Source organism: Equus asinus, chromosome 23 (assembly GCF_041296235.1).
Source record: "Equus asinus isolate D_3611 breed Donkey chromosome 23, EquAss-T2T_v2, whole genome shotgun sequence".
NCBI classification, from domain to species: domain Eukaryota; kingdom Metazoa; phylum Chordata; class Mammalia; order Perissodactyla; family Equidae; genus Equus; species Equus asinus.
In genome coordinates, this window is record NC_091812.1 from 65,663,996 (window position 1) to 65,678,863 (window position 14,868).

At 56.0% G+C, this 14,868-nt stretch overlaps 1 protein-coding gene across 8 annotated transcripts in view; it reads left to right on the top strand.

Moving 5' to 3' along the window:
* Positions 1 to 14,440: 14,440 nt before the first annotated feature.
* Positions 14,441 to 14,868, top strand: part of SEMA4D (semaphorin 4D) — a 112,953-nt gene continuing 112,525 nt past the window's right edge. For 3 of the 8 annotated variants that reach the window (XM_070495880.1, XM_070495881.1, XM_070495865.1), the window contains exon 1: positions 14,444 to 14,609. The gene's annotated coding sequence lies outside the window, so the exon portion shown is untranslated. Of the gene's footprint in view, positions 14,610 to 14,868 lie in introns of all 8 variants that reach the window. The other 5 variants (XM_070495885.1, XM_070495869.1, XM_070495876.1 and 2 more) reach the window with 3 other exon arrangements.

The window sequence follows — 14,868 nt, forward strand, 5'->3', positions numbered from 1 at the left end:
CGGTTTGCTGCCTTTTCTTGGTGGCAGTCCCTGCTGTGTCATGCAGGCTTCCTCCTAGGCACCTGCAGACAGCAGAGGATAGGCTGTGACCACAGCAATGCACCTGCAGCCCATGCACTGGGACTGGCAGAAAGCAGCCCCAGGAGGTGGCAGCACCTGTGTGCAGGTGCCCCTGCCCCTTCTCCTGGGAGGCCGTCCCTCTCCAGGAGCTGGCCCAAACCGGAGAGCAACCTGCACACGGGACTTCTGGCAAGTCTTCATCCGAACCCTGTGCCAGAGCATCTCGGATTCGGCTCCACCCTTCAGCCAGGTCTCCCTTGCTGGCATGGTCCCTCCATTGGAATAATGAAATCTCCTTTGGCCCGATACGTTTGGGAAACACCGGGAGCATCCCATTGGGCTTCACCGCCCAGAATGGAAGAAGTTGGGGTGGCTGACAGCAGATTCTTGGCCAGGACTGGGCAGATGAAACCCGTGTGTGTTGATGGGAGTGTCAGCAGCCTGGCCGCTCTGGAGAGCACCTGGCATGTTCTTACGGAAGGAAGAGCTCACCTCGCCATGACGTGGCAATCCAGCCCCCTGGCATTCAACCAGAATAAGTGAAAATCTGTGTGTCCACCCCCCGAAGACTCATATAAGGATTCTCAGAGCAGCTTTACATGTAAGAGCCAAGACCTGGAAACACCCAATCCACCAGGTAGACGGGGAAAGTTCTCCGAGTGTCTAAAAACGTGCGTGTAGGATGCTGAGCAAAGACGAATCAATGTCTTCAAGGCTGAGCACCACAGGGCCGTCCCCACTGATGCCACAGGGCAGGGGGAGCCCCAAACCCCCGTCCCCATCAGCTCACATAGCTGTGCTGCCTTTGCTGGTTTACAGGTTGGGATACACGAACACTATGTGTAGACAAGACTGGCTGAAAAATAGGCCCCAGAAACAAGCTTGCGTTTCAGTAGGGACCTCCCGGGAGGCACAATTCCTGACCTGGCTGAGCCTCTGTGGCTGGGCTTCCCAGACCCAGGGCTGCTGGGGGACAGTTCTGGATGGGTCCTGCCCTCCAGCACAGCAGCCCAGGGGTCCTGTCGGTCTTTCTCCCTCTGCAGCAGCACCTCCCTCGCTGCCTTACCTGCTCTCGTTTCCATCCCTAGAAGGTCAAAGCCACTTAGGGCACTGGGTCCAGAGAAGGAAGCAGAAGGAAGCGGGGAGCCTAGGGGCTGCGATGAACTCCTGGTCGAGACAAGTGGCCTGCAGAGCCAGCCTGCTGCAAAGCTCCAGGCCCTGACTCCACAGGGCTGTGGGACAGGAGAGACGCCGAAAATGCACAGATCACTGAGGGGCAGTCCCCACATCCCTCTGTCCAGCCCTCTCCCTTCTCCTGGTTCCTAAAACCCGTCATCCCAGAGCCTTCTCAGACCTGACCCACCCTGCTTGCAAAGAGAGAGGCGTAAGGTTCTAGGACAGACGCCCGGAGAGGCACGAGAGCTGCTAACGACCTGGGGCTTGGGCCCCGGGGACGTGGATCCCCAGCGAGACGAGGGCTGCTCCACAGGCTCTGACCAAGGTCTCCCAGCCATCTCAGCACCGAGGGAAAGAGGACGAAGAGGAATGTTCCAGACAGGGGGATCTTGCCTCACGAAACCAGAAAGAGTAAGTCAAGCCGCGTCAGCGGCAGAGCCTCGGAGAGGCAGCCGCGCCCTCGGTCACCTCGTGGGGCCGTCATTCCTTCCCCCATTTCACCAACAGCACGAGCCTTTGGATATGCAATGGGGTGAGGCAGAATTCCAACTTGGGCTGGCTGCCGTTTCACACAATTAAATGAAAGCAAGAGTTGGTAATTGCACAGTGAAAATGAACATGTAGACCCTCTGAATAAGTGAGCCCAGAAAGAGCACCCTCTGCAGACCACGGGATGGATATACTTTCTGCTCTGAAAGCAGAAGCGGTGCGCCACCACACAGGGACACTTACAAGGGGGCAACACTGCACGCAGTTGCACCATGGCTTCCAGGACTCACGGGGCAGGGGGCTGACAGGGATATCTATGCAGAATTCTCCTACGCAGAATGGGCATCCCAGGGCTGGGGCAAGGACCTGAGCCACAAGGTAGCCACCCTCTGGAAAATACACTTAGACTGATCGCTTCTGCCCGCCCCTCTAAACTGGATCTGTTCCACAGCAACATTCTGCTGCAGTCTGTTCTCTGCAGTGACTGCAGATGCTGCTGCGTCCATAATAAAAACCGCCCGTGGGCCCCGCCGTGGCCTCTCCCCCGTTCGGCTGCCCTCCCAGGGCGGCCAGGCCCCATGCAGCCAGCGATGCCCCTTGGCCCTAACACCATTAGCACGTCCACAGGGCGGCTTTGCAAATCACCGTGCTAACGAGGAAGGAAATAGCCCTCAGCACACACAAGGGGAGCAGCTCCAGCCCGAATGAGCCCACCCTCTGCCCATGTCCCACGGAATGCTTTTGGGAACAGGATTTTTTCCTTCAAATTCGGGTGCATGGCATTTACAGCCTATGAAAGGTAGAGTAAGGACTTCAGTTTTCTCTCTGAGCTGAGAATATTTGCGGTTGAAGAAGTGAGGGCTGTGCATGGGAGGTCCCTTAGTAAACATTATTACATCAGAGGGGAGATCCTGGGAGTGTTTCAGAACATAATCCTGCTTGTGCCTCACCGACTGCTTTCGGGCTGCTCACTACAGGCATGGGAGAAAATAGCAATTTTTCTGAACTTGACATTATATGCCGAGAATCTCAGTGCAGGATTCTACACCAAACCCTGTCCATAGTAAGTGTGGGGGAGCACGGTCATCTCCCTTTCTGGGCTGTACCACTTCCCGAGAGCTCTCAGAATGAAAGAGTTTGAACAGATTGTGGCAACAGATGGAGAAAATCACCATCTGATCTTGACATGACGTGGAGAGAGAGAGTTCGATGAACAATAATTAGAGAAACCACATACAGCCAGAGAAGGCCACGTCCACACAGCGAGGTTCAATGTGGGTCAGCAGAGGATCAAACCCAGAATGGGGGAAAGCCTGTGAAAGGGATGGAAGTGAATTCTGAAACAGGGAAAGGAGCTGTTCCCAAAGCTTGCTGTCTTTCTAGGAGATTGCGTGCCAGTTTGCGACCTTTCACATCCTGGTCTCTTCTAGGTTCCCATAGAGTCTCTGAGCTAGGCGTATTCACCGTTTCTAAGAAGTTTTAAACCTGCAAAGGAATTCACCAGTGTCTGAGGGTGCACACCCTCAGCTGCTGTGACAGCAACCAGGAGACGGCCAGCACCCAAGCCTGTGCTGTGGTCATCGTGGGGAGGGCCAGGAGGCGGGCTGGGAGGGGCTGCAGCAGGGGCTTCACCGTGTGGGCAGCTTCTTGTCCTCAGGTTGGGATTTGCCGTGTTCTCAGTACCTTCTGTATGCTTTAAATACTCACAGTAAAATTCAAACACTTGTAGCTGGAGTTATCCCAGCGCGTGGCCCACACAGGTGCTTGGCTGAAACAAACAGTCATTAGGGGTCTGTGGGCTTCTACCTTTAGGCGACTGTCCTGGTAAAGGAATGGATGGAGCCCTCACCTCTCGCAGACTCTCAGGAAAACCCTTTGTCTGGGTGCTTGTGGCTCCAGATCCGGAGGAACCGGGGGAGGGGGTGAGCTGAGATGCACCCAGCGCGGCCTGTGATGGCGCGCGGGGCGGGGGGGGGGACGTAATGCTTCTCCTGACGTGAGCCTGGAGCCTGAGACTCGTATGTTTAAAGGCTGACGGAGGGTTGCAACTAAGTAAACAAAGGCCCAGTTTCACCTGGCAGGCAAATACCTGGAGTCATTAAGGAGTATCAGTGCATTTAACTTATTAACTGCAAACACAACAGGCGGAGACCATGCATACTATGTCCAATAAAGAACATACGGAAACCAAGAGCTGAAAGACGTCAACAACATTCTGGAAGCTGGAAAACAGATGGGCGAACGGCACCAACTTAGCAGACCAAGAGAGCAGAGGTCAAGAACCAAGAGTTTTGCCACAGAACCCAGGAACTGGAGACCTCTGAACATGGTGATGACGTGAGACCAATAACTGGAGAATCGGGTGAAAATCTAAGAAACAATGAGACTCGCACGTCCACTACCCATTCTGTTACTTTCTGTCCTCAGAGATGCAGGGGCCGGAGAGGGCGGGGGCACAGAAGCGAAAATCCACTGTGGTGGAAAAGGAAACCCTCCAGCTCTTCCTCGATTCAGCCTGAGAACGGGCAGCAGGCATATGCCCACCTCTACCCAGGGAGGGGGTCAGGGGGCTCTCACAGGAGTGGGCAGCCAGAGAGAAAGACTCATTGATACAGAAAGTCGGGGCCAGAGAAGCGTCTAGTCCCTGCCCGAGCACTCCACAGTGAGGCTCCAATGACTGCTCAGGAATTCAGCGGCTCAGGCATGGTTCTGAGTGTGCAGCCCAGTGTCACCAGGGGAATCCTCGCAGATGAAAGAAAGAAAGAAATCAACCCGCCCAAGAAAAGGAACCTGGAGGAAATAGAGAAAATCACATAGAATTCAAAAATTCCCCAGAAAACTAAAATCAAGATCCTCGGAGAAAAGAGATGATAGGGTATCCGTGAAACAAAAACAAGATACTCTAATAAAGGAAACTTTGAGGGCAAGAAAGAGCTCTTGGAAATTAATTCAGATGGTTAAAATAAGGAAAGTGATGGAAGGTTCAGAGACAAGGTGGAGGGAAGGGACAAGACGGACAGGCGGCAGAGGCTGGGTCACCGGGGGAAAGCTGAGAGAACTGGAGAAGCGGTCACCGAGACCAGCGTCTGAACAACAGGGTTACGGGAAGAAGAATCAGAGGAAAGGAAATCGCTGTTAAAAAGGAATCCATGAAGTTTCCCTCGGAGTGAGAAAACAGCGATGAGGACCACCCCCACCGAGGCATGTCATGAAACTGCAGAGAGTCGGGGCGCAGTGGAGACCCCGTCTGCCCCTCCCGCGTAGGGAGCACACTCAGTCAGCCCTCCTCCTGTGGTCTCCTATCGCCTCACCCAGAACACTCCCTTCCACACTCTGGTCACCAGGCGTGGGGGTTTTCCCCACCAAGCACTTCTCTGCGACTCCAGCCAGGTGTCCTGCAATTCAGCTCAATTCTGACACCATCCACCTAGAGGGAGCGTCAGATCCCACAGGTTAAGGGCTCAGTCCCACAGGACTGTGCCCCACCCGCCACTGTGGATGCCAGTCCCAAGTTCAGGTTGTCACCTGTGCTTCTGACCTACAAGCTATAGAGCAGAGGTCCCCACATCCCCCTCCTTGGATTAACTTGCTAGAGTGGCTCACAGAACTCAAGAAAATACGTTCACTTACCAGTTCCTTAAAGGAGATGATAAAGGATACAGATGAACAGCCAGATGAAGAAGTGCACAGGGCTCGGGCTGGGACCGTCCTGAGTGCAGGAGCTTCTGTCCCCACAGAGTTGGGGTGCATTGCCCTGCGGCATGTGGATGTATTCACCAGCCTGGAAGCTCTCCAGACCCTATGCTATTGGGATTTTCTGGAGGCTTCCTCACATAGGTGTGATCGATTATCAACTCCATTTCCAGCCCCTCTGCCCTCTCTAGAGAAGGGGGGGAGGGGCAGACAAATCCCAAGCTTCTAATTGTGAGTTGCTCTTTCTGGTGACCAGCCCCCATCCAGGAGCCCACCCAGAGTCGCTCTTTAGAACAAAAGATGCTCCTAGTGCTCTTATCACCTGGGAATTTACAAGGGTTTCAGGAGCTCTGTGCCAGGAACAGGGATACTAACCAATATCTATTTTCTATTATTTCACATGGGGACAAAGAGAAGATTCCAACCAGTTCCGGATAGAGACAGGCCATGGACCAAGGCCTGAGAATCAGGATGGCCATCATCGGCAATGCCAGGAGCTGCTAGAGAAGGAAGCAAAGGCCTTCCAGACGTTCAGCGTAGAATTCTGCTCTGACCATGAGTCTCACCAGGGCCCACTGGGCGGGGGTTGCTCCATCAAAACCAGGCAGCCAGCTAAGAAAAGCAAGATGCAGGCCTACTGGACAGGGGTCCAGCCCAGGAGAGAGGCAGTTCTGGCTGGGACAGGAGACAAGAGGCCCAGGGCCCGCCTCGTGCCGGGAGTGGGGCAGAAGGCGGCAGCTCTGAGAAGCACGTCTCCAGGAAGGAATGGGTCACAGGTGTTGAGCAGCATCACACGGATGGGACAGCAAACCTCTGCAATGGTGGAGCCACATGCTCAGAAAGAAAGGGCATCAGAAATGCTGGGAAAACAGCAAACTGAGCAGTGCCATCACTTGAAGGAATGGGGAAAGGACAAGGACAGAGTCTGCTTGTCCTGGCCTTGGGGGCATTCTCCTCTGAGGCCCAATTGGTGGCCCCAGGACAACATTGCCCTCCCCAGTGTGGCTCCGTCCGTCACTCATTCTGTGAACAACAGCTACAGACTTGAAATCACCATGTGGTCATTCTGGTTGTTCTGTTTCTTAAACCCACTTGTATGGATTCCAATCCAGAAACTCGAAATGTAAGAAATGAGCCATGACAAGTGCATAGGAGCAGAGGAAGAAGAGTGGGAGGAAAGGGGCGGGATGCTCAGGGCCTTGTCTCTCCTCCCACTCAGATGACACTGCCCACGCAAATGAGAAAGTAAACACTCGAGCCCAGTGTCTGACACACTAGCAGCCGACGGGAGAACTCACAACAGTACACGTATTTTTAAATTTAGGGGAAACGGGGGGCAGGTGGGTGCTGAGTCCTCTTTCATCCCAAGAAGCCGCCAGCTCCTGTCTGATGCTGATAAACCAGGGACTAGGGACATAGCACCTTCTGTGAGACCACGGAGGCAATTACCAGAATCTAAAAGCGGTTTCTCTGGGGCTTAGAATAGGAGGCAGGGTGAGAAATTTCTTTTAATATACTTCAGTGTCATTGGATAGAATTGTTTTGACCTTGTGCACATGTTACTCAGATGGTGATTTACAAGGATTTGCAGAAGAATGAAGGAGAGCTGTGGTGTGCACGCCGAAGGGCGTCCACAGGGGACGTGCGGAAGGAGATTTAGACCGCGAGTCCCACTTTGAAGTAACTAACAGAGAGAGGGAGAAATTGATCCCAGACCTTTTCACAGGGCACGTGCGGACTGACATGTGTGCTAGAGGTGGGCAGGCCCGGGAGAAAGAGGCCCAGAGCACGGGATCCATCGTCCTAGCATGTTGGGGAGGGAGGAGCATGGTCACTTATTATTTTGTTTTCTTCTGTTTCATTTGGCTCCTTCTGACGTGTTCGCATAATCGTTTTAAAGCATAAATAGACACAGTTCTGCATCCTAGAGCGCTTCCTGTTGAAACTGACGTTTTTCGCTCGCATGTCCTTTTAAATGTCTTATTCACTCTTGTATTTTGCCTCAAGAATAGAAAATTTCACCTTAATCTTGGTTAAAACCCAATTTTGACAAACATCCTCTCTTTCAGAATGCTTCTGGTTCTGTTGCACAAAACGCCAGCCAGGCTCTCTGGAGCAGCAGGAAGGGTGGGCACTGAGGGGGCGTCCCATCCCCCATGGAGTGTGGGGACAGCCTACTGGCGGGCCGAGAAGGTGGCAGGTTTGATGGCCTCATTATGCTTAGACAAAGGCCTGATTAGAGACTACTTGTCTCTGCTGGTGATTCCAGAATCTTCCAGGTAGGTTTTTTCATAAAGTCGTCTTTCAAAACCGGGTCACAGCAGGTAGGTTATTGTCATCTGTGGGCACGTGATGTGTTCATTCAAAGCTGACTGTTTCCTCTATCCCGCTGGGAAATAACAACACAGTATACTCAGCGTCCGGTCAGTGCCATCAAATGCCGACAAAGGATCTTGAGTGACTGGAAGAGGCAGGTGCAGGGACGCCCTCCAACAGATGACAAGTGAAGCTCAGCGATGCTGGGAGAGGCAGGCTGTCGATGGCCGGAAGGCCCGCGTGAGTGACGTCGAGGACAGAGAGAATAGAAAATCACGGGGTGACACGATGGTGCTGTGGCCCTCAACTTTTCTCTTTGAAAAATCTGCTTCTTCCGACCCTCCAAATCCCTAATTAATCAGCCTGGGTCACTCAGGTCCCTGTCCCAGGTCCAGGCACCAAGTAAACGGGCAGCCCAGGCAGGCGTGACCCGGGGACCCGGGGCAGGTGGCTTACCCACCTCGTGGTCCCATTGTTGCCCACGTCTCACAAGACCTTCTGACGTGTCTAGTATGGTGGGCACCACCGGGAAGTCCCAATTCCAGGTCCACACCCTGCCTCGGAGGGGCACCCCAGTGCGGAGCACACGGAGCCAACCGCCTCTGGCTCCTGCCAGGAAGGAGAGGCCGGGGCGCCCTGCCTGCGTGTTTGTGCTGGGAGGCACAGGCCCTGGCTGTCAGGGACCCGACCCCGCCTGCATCAGGAAGGGTGCGGCCGGGGCGGGGGCTCCACCTCAAGGGAAGTCGAGCGCACCATCGTTTTTAACTACATAACACTTTCCTTTTTTTGCATTTCTGTGTTTTTCAGTTGAGGTATAACTTACAAGCATGCAAGTGCAGAAACCCTCAGGGCAGACCTCAGGGAATTTTGGCAGCTGTATACACTGGGCTGACCACCACCCAGGTCCAGACGACAAACCTTTCCACCCCCAACGGTGCCTTCTCCCCTCAGAACCTGCGCCAAAGGGATGGCAATTCTGACGTCCGTCACTATCGACTATGTCTGCCGTTCTAGAACTTCACGTCAACAGAACATATGATGTGGGCCTCTTGGTGCCTGCCATCTTTCACCGAGAACCACGTCCGAGACACTCATCCATTTCCTCGTATGGAGCTCCCCCCTTGTCACTGCTGAGCAGTATCCCACGGCGTGACTACCCCAGGATTCTCTGATCTCTCTCCTGTTGCTGTCCACTTGGGTGGTTCCTAATTTGGGGTGATCACAATAAAGCTGCTATGAGCGTTCTGGTACATGTCTTTTGGTGAGCAAACCCACTTCATTTTGTTGGATAGATACCCAGAAGAGGAACTGCTAGGTTATACAGCATCTGTCTGCCCAGCTTTAGCGGTGCTGCTAAACATTCTTCCCAAGCGGCTGCACCAGTTTGCACTCCCAGCAGACGAGGCCGAGAGTTCTGGTTGCTCCATCTCCTTGCCAACACAGGGTAGTTTCCATTTTAGACACTCTGGTGGGCGAGTGGTGTTCCACTTACATTTATTACAGCACTAATTACACTACAGGGGTGGCAGGTCCTAATTGTCCACCATATCTATTCTCCCCTTCCTCAGTGTAACAGACTTTTAGCTGGGCACACAGTCACTCAACCCCATGTCCAAGCCCCTGGAAGCGACATGCACCCCATGTCTAGGTTCTGGTCAATGTTATGGGACAGGGGTGATGTGTGCACGTGTGGGGGTGCCCTTCGTCCCACCTTGGAGGGGTGGTGACATCAAGATGGAGGAGGGCAAAGCTGCTGACGGTGCTGGCCCACCTGTCGAGCTCTGGCAGTGTTATACAAGAAGTAAATAAACTCCTATCTTGCTTAAATCACCGTATTTTAGGGCTCTTCATTACAGCAGGAAACCCAGCCTCTAAAAGAACGCACTGTGATGACTCACTTACCCGCTGGCTCTCACACAGCTGGACCGGGTTGTTTCTTGTCTGCTCAGCACCTCTGTCCACTGGGGAAGTGCTCCTCACCCAGCCCCATGGTTCTGAGAGCTTATCGACCACACCCCGCCTCAGGCGTAGGCATGTGGCCCAGGTCTGACTGGTTGTGGTTCTTCATCCCTAGCTGGGGTTACAAGTTCATGGGATGGGCATGAGACCCAACCAAGTCAACCAAAGTCCCTCCACGAAACCATGGCGAGAAAGAGTCTTTGTCATCATTTCGGATTGAGGCGGCCAACACCCAAGCAGAACCAGAGCCAATCAGAGAGAAAGAAGGAGAGGAGTGAGCTAGAGAAAAACCAACAATGGCATCTCAGCCCGTGGATCTAGCTGTACCTGCAGCCCTTTTAGATGTAAGGGAGCCAAGAGTTTGAGCTGAACTACTGTCACTTACAACCAAGAGTCCCATCTCCTTCATTGATAAACATGTTTGAGGGTGATTTTATACAAGCCTTGTGCTAGGTGCCGGGAATCTGAAGTCCTTTCTTTTTAAAATACGAATTATTAATCGGGACAGACTTTGGAGGATCCATCCAGATGGAATGGATGGGAAAAAAAAGAGTTACATTTTCCCCACTAACCTCTAACTGAAATAAAGCATTTCCTTGCAGTATCGATGCAGGCAAGAGAACACAGTCATGTCAGCAGAATGTGCAACCTGGCCGCAGTAGAAACCTCAGATGTTTTCCCATCACTTCTCAAATACTGGGCAGCTTATCACCACTTCTAAATTATTAGTTCTCAGACCTGCCACTTGAGTGTGTTACCCAAAGTGTAAATAATGAAGCAAAGGGATCACGTTTTCAAATATTTTGACAGCCGGATTTCAGTATAATTGGTTTCCTTTCTCATCCTGTACCTTATTTTGCGCATTTAAAAGGTTACTCTGAAAAGAGGCCAGTAGCTTTCCCCAAGCTCCAGAAGCTCAAAATGAAGACCAGACTCAAAAGAAACAGACCAAGCAACAATGTAGTGGACCCTGGTGCAGCTGTAATTGGGAGATGTGGGGTGACATCACCGTGGCAGGGGGAGCCCAGCCCTGCCCTGCCCGGGCCGTGGCTGCGGTTGGAATGAAATGGCGCTGGGCTGAGTGGCAGGGTAAGGCCTGATGGTCCTTTGCCAGAGACAGTGGCACAGGGCAGAGCACTAGCAGCGGGCCATATTGGTGGCCTTTGGGGGTCAAGAACGTGTTGCTGGTGCAGGTCAAGTGAGGACGCCAGCTCTGGTCAAGCTGATGGTCAGCCAGGGCAGCACGCCAGCAGCCTGTTCCGTCGTCCCCGATTCTCACTGTCCCCTGGTTCCAACTGGGGCAGTGTGCAGCCGCTTTCGCCAGCCCCGCTCTCTGGCATATTTACTCTCCACGAGTCTGAGTATGGAAGCTGGGGTGGACAGAGTGTGCGGGACAGCGAGCTCACACCCCTTAAGCAGAGCCAGAGAGTGGTCTGGCAGCTAAAACGCTGTGCGAGACGCCCAGCACAATGATGGCCTCGGCAAGGCCTTCAGGGAGCCGTGGCCTGAAGCAGCTTTCAAGAAAAGAGCCCTTGGTCCAGCGAGGGGCCCGGCAGGGCAGTGGCCCAGGAGGGCGCTGGGGTCAGCTGGACTCCTCTCTCTCCAGCTGAAGAGGGCGCTCTGACAAAGAGGTGGCCGGTGGAGGCCTGGGGGACCCTTTATCTTAGGGATGCTTTTCTGGGGTCGGGAGGGACAGTGAGGGGCGGGGCACAGTCACGCCATCAGCAGCCGCAGCAGCACTGACGGCGGAGGCCCGGTTCCCCGCAGCCACAGAGCCCTTCATGGTCACGTTCAAAGGACATTTCCCCGGCCCTGGAAGCAGACAGAGGCTCCCAACACAGGACTCGGGCTCCACCAGGGTCCGCTTCTCCAGGGGTCGCCCCTTCCCTCCGCCTTCCAGCCACGTGCTCACAGGCCTGGGCGCCGGGGCCGCATCCGCAGGTCCGGGGAAACCCAACACACCAGCTCTCCTGGAACACTCCCCGCCTTGCTCAGACACTCCCCATGTGGGCCATCTTAAAACCTCTCCCAGCCAACCCCACACGTGTTCCGCCGCACACCCGGAACAGAGGTCGAAAAATGGTGCTTCTCCCGCATCCGCGTGGGCCGTGGCGGAAGCAGCGTGGAGCCCGTGCGGCGGGAGCTGCGGTACCACGTGTTTCTTCATCCGGGTTTCAGGATCTCCTGGATCAGCTGCATACAGACGGCGCCAGCCTTGAACGTGGCCTGAGTATCCAGCCCTTTGGCATTTCTGGGGAGGCTCGGAGGCAAATTGGTGGATGTGCTGTCTGGGATACATTCAAATTAGTGTTGGAGGGCAGCGGGAGTGGGTCAGAGGTGACACCAGATCGCCACCGTGCGGGGTGGATGGGGGGATTTGTTCGACTATTCTTACGTACATGTATAAAATGTCACTAATAGAAGGTGAAACAGCGACAACAAGAAGGAAAAGACAAACAGGGTCACTTGTGTGACATTGGAGGTCGTGCTCCAGGGAAGGCCACATTTCTGGAGGCCCTCCCAGATGCCAGGTGGTGGGGACTGCGGTCATCTCATGGAATCCTCTTTGATCTCGCCTAGCAGTGAGCAGACAGGCTCAGAAAGGTGTACGGCTGTCGCCCGTCCTGAGGCCGAGCGTGGGCTCCAGGTGGGGCGCGCTGAGTCTGTTGCCAGGCGCCCTTCACTCTGCACACAGTGTGGGATGGAGAGCGGCCCGTGTGGCCGTGGGCCGCCCTTTACCAGGTTAGAGAGGACGGCCCGTCTAGCAGCTGGGAGGGGCTCCAGCGCATCCCCCGCTCGGCCCCCTCCAGCAGCCTCCCGCTGCTGCCCCAGAACCTGTCTAGACACTGGACCTGAAGGACGTGCTCCTGGGGGCGGCTGGCTCCTCTGGCAGGCAGGTCTGCCAGAAAGCGCTCACAGCGAGCGGAAATCTACTCTCTAATCTAATTTCCACCCATCTGTCCTCATTTTGCCTTTCCTAACCCCACGGGGTAATCCTTCTTCCCCGACAGCTTTACAAATATTTGATGCCGCCGTCCTGTGCTTCACACATCGATCTTCCAGGCTGAAGGTTCCTAGTCTGTCAGTTACCCTCCCGCGGCCTGTTGCTGGCTGTCCTTGGGCACCACAAGGGCACTGTGTTCTAGACACGTCCAATTAGGGAGAGTACAGGTGAGCCCTCCATCTCTGCAAAGCTCACCTCTATGGATCCTGAGTGGGTCCCTCCGAGGGTGTAGGATGCTGTTAAAACAGCCATGCCCTAACCCCTTCCTGTCAGGTGTCAGTCTGCATGGGACCCGGAATGTAGATTCAGTGACGCCCCCAAGTAGAAGGGAGCTTGGAAGGGACATCTCCCCACTTTCCTGTACAGTCGTCAGCATTGAGCTTGGAGCACCAGGGCCTGCGAGCTTTTCCCACAATTCTCTCCCCTGTGCTCAGGCAACCTTCCAGGTGGCGGCTCTATCCTCACCCTGGGGAGGACAGGACAGGGCTCCCAAGGTCACCTTGGAAGCCTTGGAGCCGAGATTCAAACTGGAGTCTATCAGAATCCAGGTCATGACCCCCTCACAGGGGGACGGGGTGAGCTCCCACCCACCCCTGCCTGCACCCGCAGCCTGGCTTCGCCGTCTCCCCGGCCTTGGCTTGCCCGGGTTCGGTCACTGGCCCTGAGGCCCGGCTCTCGGGGCCCCAGCACAGAAGGGCAGGAGGCCCCTGCAGGCAGCTGGGGCTCTTGGGCCCCACTCATCATTTCTAAACTTTCGCTCCGGCTCTCAGCAGGCACGGTCAGGGTCAGTAGGAAGTGGCCTCGGCTGCCCGGGAGGGAGCTGCAGCCCAGAGAGCTATGGCCAGGCCTGGCAAGGGAGACCTCAACTCCTCATGTGCGGAAAGCCCAGCTGGTTCATCAGGACCTGTGCCCTTTCTTGGATCGTGTCCTTCAGCAGGCCTGCTGGCCGGGCCACTAGCTGTCCCAGGCCCGTCCATTCTGCCTCCAGGGCAGAAGGGAGGCTGCCGGAGCAGTCTATTGAGAGCACCCAGGTCCCCACACCCGTGCATTATTAGCACAGACATGTCACCTGGGGCCACACTGGGGCCCTTTGCCTCCGGTGCAGAAAATGGTGGCCACTTAGCAAACAGTTGACATAGGGGCACAGAGGACCACAGAAAAACCTAGACTGAAGGAGGTAACTGCCGGCCTCACCCTGGGAGATGGCAGGGACCTGCTTGGAAATGTTCTTGCTCAAATTCAGATTTGCTTAGAAGCAGAGGAGCGAAGTGTCCTGGGCACCCACGGGCTTTGCCCACATGTTTGTGCAGGTCAGGCGCCCAGCAGAGCTGCATGAGGGGGTGCAGGAAACCTTGAAGATCTGGAAAGGGCCTGGGAAGAGCCTGGTCAGGCCAGGCTCCGGAAGGGGCAGGCTGGTCCATTAGGAGGTGGTGAGGAGGGGGTAACTGGGTGTTTCATCAGAATGGGTGCTGGACCCAGCAGAGGCCTGGCCATGGCGCGGGGACAGCCTCTGGGGGCCTAGTGCGGGGAGGGAGGGAGGGAGGTGGGAGGCGGCAGAGGTGGGTAGGGGGAGGAGGGCGGGGTGGAGGAGGAATGGAGGAAGGTGAAGAAACGGGAGGAAAGGAGAGGGTGGGGAGAGGAGGAGGGCGGGGAGCTGGGCCGGGAGGAGGCGGAGGGAGGGGCAGGGGAGGGAGGAGGGAGGAGGCGGGAAGGGGAGGAGGGGCGTGGAGGAGGGGCCTGCCCGCCGGCCCCGCGCCCTCGCGCGCCGCAGCATCCCCGCGCCGCGGGCCGAGCCGGGCCTCCGCCGCCCTCCGAGCCGGGCCTCCGCTGCCGCCGCCGCCGCCGCCATTCCTGCGCCCGCGCTCCCGGCCGGGCCCCGCCGGCTCTCCGCCGCCAGGACGCGCCGCGCCAGGTAAGGGCCGGCGGGGAGGGAGCGCGGGCCGGGCAGGTGCGCGGGGGCGCGGGACCCTCCGCAGACCCCTCCTGGAGCCCCCGCTCCGGAGCCCCCGCTCCGGAGCCTCCTCCCCGGACTCCTGGACCCTCCCAGAGCCCCTTCCCCGGATCGCCGGACCTCCAGGTCCCCTCCCCTACGGGCTCCCTCCCGGCCCCCTCCCGGCCCCGGCGCGCAGGTGGCTCGCTGCGGCGCGGGGGGCGCGGGGGCGCGGGGCGCG